General features: G+C 47.8%; 1 pseudogene; it reads right to left on the minus strand.

Annotated features, from left to right (window-relative positions):
• Positions 1–1,123: 1,123 nt before the first annotated feature.
• Positions 1,124–1,241, minus strand: LOC111728834 (annotated as a pseudogene).
• Between the last annotated feature and the right edge of the window lie 3,669 nt (positions 1,242–4,910).

Genomic DNA, 4,910 nt, shown 5'->3' on the forward strand with positions numbered 1-4,910 from the left:
GATATCCCCTTGTACCAGCACAGTTTATTGAAAAGATCGTTCTTTCCCCGTTGAGTTATTTTGGCACTCTTGTTGAAAATTAATAGTCCATAAATGTAAGGATTTATTTCTGGACTCTAATAAATTATATTCCATTGGTCTATATATCTATCTTTTACCAGTAGTACACAGTCTTGATTACTGTAGTTTTGTGTCATAATTTCAAATCGAGAAATGCAAGTCCTCCGACTTTGTTCTTCTCCAAGATAGTTTTAGCTGCTCTGGGCCCCTTGCATTTCCATATAAATCGTAAGTAAGATCAGATTGCCAGTTTCTACAGAGAAGCCGGCTGGGATTCCGAGAGGGACTGCGCTGAGTCTGAACAGCAGTTTGGGGAGTGTTGGCATCTCAGCGGTGTTAAGTCTTGCATCCGGAACACTGGCAGGCTTTTTCTGTAAATGGCCTGACAGTAACTGGCAGGCTTTGCGGGCGCGTCCCCGTCACAGCTCCTCAGCTCGGCCGTTGCGGCAGAAAAGCCGCAGAGGCAGCCCGAAAATGAGCAAGCGGAACTCTATTAATCACGTTGAAATTTGAATTTTACATAATTTTCATGTGAAATACTGTTCTTTGATTTTTTTTCCTCTCACCCCTGGATTTAATATGACAGAACCACTTTTGGAAAGCATCTCTTTTTCCATTGCTTTCTGTTAACTAGTAAAAAAAAAATTATAAAAGTTAACACATGTACATCATAAAAACATCTTAAAACAGATGAAAAACAAAGCCCTCCTCCCAGTCCTAGTCTCATTCCCTAAAAGTAACAATTATTAAATCGTTCATCTTCCCTGTTTTTTTTTTTTAAGATACACAAACATTTGAATGTGTCTTTTTTTGTTGTTTGTGGGACTGAGATCACACTCTATTTCACTTAGCAATGTATCGTAGACATTGTTCCATAGCAATACCTAGTGGCAGGCCTGGGTGGTATTGCGGGGTCCATTGAAGACGATGGCAATAAAGAATCTTTTTGCTGGTGGAGGGTCTTGCCTTCAGTTTGTAAAAAACACACATCTGCGAAGCACAATAAAAGGAAGTGTGCCTGTGTAATTCTTATTAATGGCTAAAAATTGTAGCATTTTTTTTATGCCTACAGCACTCGGTCTTCCTAGGTGGTCTCCCATCCAAGTACTAACCAGGCCCGGCCCTGCTTAGCTTCTGAGATCAGACAAGATCGGCATGTTCAGGATGGCATGGCCGTAGACTCATTTGTGTTTAAAAGAGGACTTTGGGAGCTGTAAAGGCAAAAGTCCTTGTTGTCCTGGCTTTCAAGTGGGCTGCTGACAGGATGTCGCCACCTTAAGAGGCCCCACCCCTGTGACTTCCAGTCCCTGCAGGGGAGCCACTTGGTGAACTACTTCAGAATAGGTCAACCTTATTCAGACAAGAAAGAAAACTAAAACACAGTATAAGACACTATTTAATACTATGTTAAATCGAATCAGCTCTGATTCTGTTCGAGACAAGAATGCTGTAGACAGACCCTGCTGCTCGGAGTCGGCCTCGGGGCCGGGGCCAGCCGTATCACTTGGGGGCTTATGAGACGCGCACAGTCTCTGCCTGGCCTTACACCTGCTGAATCAGTCTGCATTTAACAAGTTCTGAGAGCAAGTCACATGCACGTTACAGCTTGAAAAGCTCTGCTGTAGGTAACTCGGCCTCCTCTTGCTAATGGTGCTGTCGGCATCTGGAGCGAAGGCTTGTGGCTTACAGATGTCCAGCCGTCGCAGAGCAAGTGTAAGTTCTCTGTCCTTGGGCCATTGAGCATTTGTGTAGCTGCAGAGTAGGCTGTGACACTGATTGGTGAGCTGCGGTGGGCACTCAGCGCTCCCAGCCAGTGGAATGGGGACTTCAGTGGGGATTGGATTAGATGACCTGGAAGCATCCTTTTCATCCAAGTGACTGTTGTGTGCCAGGCCCTGTTCTGGGCTCTGGGGTTACAGCCGCAAACAGAACGGATGGTGGTAAATACTGTGGAGGACAAGAGAACAAGGTGGAGGGGCCTTGCACTTTCATTCAGGGCGTGTATTGGACTGAGAAGGTGACGCGCAGAGCGGAGGGCGCGAGCCACCTGGATGTCTGGAGCACGAGAGGTCCAGGTGGAAGGAACAGAAGAGCAGGGGTGCTTGCGAGCGGCCGGTGGCCGACGTGAAAAGAAGGGCAGAAATGGGAAGCGCGGTCAGGGGGTCAGGAGGCCAGGGACAAGGGTCAGACACGTGGGCCTTGCGCACCAGTGGGAGCGCCCCGGGCCTCACTCTGCCTAGCCGCACCCTCGTCTGGTGTGCATTTGCGTTGCTACAAGATCCCCTTGAGAACACCTGATGAAACCGGGTCACTTAGTCACTGCTGGTGGGAATATAGAATGATCTGGCTACTCTGGAAAACAGTTTGGCAGTTTCAGCTAGAGCTGGACATACAGTCACTGTGTGACCCAGCAGTGGCACCCCGGGGCGTCTGTCCCAGAGAAACGAAGGGTTCTGTTCACACGAAAACTTGGATGATGCATTCGTAGCAGCTTTCCTCACAAAAGCCAACAAGTGGCGTCAGCTTCGGAGTCCTTCACCAGTGAGGGATTGAACCACCCAGTGGTAAGAAGGAGCGGGCTCCTGACACACGCGTCAGCTCAGGTGGATCTCGAGGAAACGATGCCAGAGAAACAGCCAGTCCCCAAAGGTTACATACTGTGCGATCTCATTTACATAACGTGTTTGAAATGACACCATTATGGGAATGGAGATAAGATGGGTGGTTGCCAGCGATAGGGACTGGGCGGTGGGCGTGCTTCTGTAAGGGCTCCTCCAGGGCTCCTTGCTCCGATGAGGTGTTCAGCGTCCTGGCTGTGGTGGTGGATGCACAACCGGCACATCCAATGAAATTGTGTAGAATAAATACACACAAATGAGGAAACACACAACTGGAAATCTGAGACCGCCATTGTAGCAATGTCAGTACTATAGCTTTGTGAAATGGTGACATTGTGGGAAATGGGGTAGAGTGTGTGCTGGGGCTCTGTTATATGTCACAGTCTCAGATGAATCTACAGTTGCTTCAATAAAAGCACTAATTAAAAAAAAAAAAAAAAGCCACTACGGCAGGCAGGGACCATGAAGGCAAGCTACCACTCAGACTCTGGATCCCTTTGGTGAAAGAGCTGCCGGACAGGATTTGCAGACAGATTTATTTTTTAAATTGAGATTACGATCAACATGTTATAACATTTACCATTTCAAAGTGTATGATTTAGTGGTTTTTGGTATATTCACAGGGTTTTGCACTATATGATTTCCAGAACATTTCGTCACCCCAAAAAGAAAGCCCCTCCCCAAAAGCAGCCCCTCTCCATTTTCCCTCCCCCCAACCCCTGACAACCACTCATCTGTTTCTGTCTCTCTGGGTTTGCCTGTTCTGGACATTGCTTCTGAATGGAATCATACAGCATGGGGCCATTGTGTCACTTAGCATCCCAGGTTGGTGTCTGAGCTGCGCCTCTGCTGGTAACATTACCATGCTCCGTTAGACCACTAGGAGGAGAGGCTTCATTTTGACGCCCCATTTCTGCCATGCCGACTGGAGAGTGGGGAACTCTTAGGCTTTACGATTTAGGCCCTGGTTCCCCTAATCAAACGGCACTTTTATTTTTAAATTATATTTGAACCATAATTCCAAAGTGACTTTCGATGTCCTGTTCCTTCTTAAAAAACCTTTCTGCTGAGTCCTGATTTTCCAGGAACATTCTGCCACTGTTATGGCACTGGTGAGAGGCAGAGAGCAGCTGGCAGGGGTCAGAGGGCCTGGTCTCTGCCTGTGGGTGCTGCAGCCTCTGCGCCCCGGTTCTGCTGTGTGAGCTGTGTCAGAACAAAGAGCCAGCCCAGCCCAGTGCCCCCTGAGTGACGATTCCAATTCCCGGGTGAGCCAGGCCCTCCCCTGCGCACTCTCAGCCCGGACTCACATTTCTCATACGTAGTCTCAACATAATTCTAAAAATGAGAATTTAGATGAGAGGGCTTGAATTCCCAGTTTTAGAATTGGTTCTGTGATAGTCGTTTTAACGTGACTGAAGTATGCCGCAGAGTCCTTGATTTTTCTGTGCCGCCGTGGCAAACGTGTCTGCACATCGCTCCATGGCGCCCCAAGAGAGGGCTGACCGAGGTGTGTTTTTATTTCGAAGGTGAAGTTAAAATGATTGCTCTACCAAGCATGGTTGAGGAGTCAGACTGATCCGACCCTGTTTATCCAGTTCCTGCCCAGAGCAAGGTGGTTCTGTTTTTTCACTTTAATTTCCATACTCACTTTTCAGGTAGGACAAGTCATTTTGGCTTATCAGTTCATTAATCTAGTTCAGTTGGGGTGGGGGTGGACACAAGATAGTACTTTTCTTCAACTTCTAAGTTTGCTAATTGGACAGAATAAGATAGGAAGTATTTCAAACAGGGACCACGGAATGTACGGGAACTGAGTTTCAAGACGCAGGGCCCAAACAAGTAAGTTGGTTGGAGCAGCCAGCCTTCTCCGAAGGTTCAAGAATAGTGACCAGCGGTGGAAGTTGGAAAGTAGCCTTAGGCCTAATAATAATGGGCCTTGTTAACCGGGCTTTTGAAGTTCACACCATGTTCTGTCTTTGACGGTCGTAGTTTGGTGAACTTGCCCAAGGTCCAGCACGTGGGAGCAGCCCAAGCCGGCCTCCCTGAACTCAGGCGGCGGGCCTTGAGAGCTGGGCCTTGAGAGCGGGCGCGGTGTTGTTTGTTGCTAACTGTATTCTTTTAGTTCACATATATGAGAAGCAAAGTACTTTTTACAACTCATAGTTGTATCTCTCACTTCTAAGAAGACAGAGAGGTGTTCCACGGGCCCAGCCAGTTCTCCATCAGGCCTGC

The sequence above is a fragment of the Pteropus vampyrus genome, unplaced genomic scaffold (assembly GCF_000151845.1).
Source record: "Pteropus vampyrus isolate Shadow unplaced genomic scaffold, Pvam_2.0 Scaffold231, whole genome shotgun sequence".
Taxonomy (NCBI): Eukaryota; Metazoa; Chordata; class Mammalia; order Chiroptera; family Pteropodidae; genus Pteropus; species Pteropus vampyrus.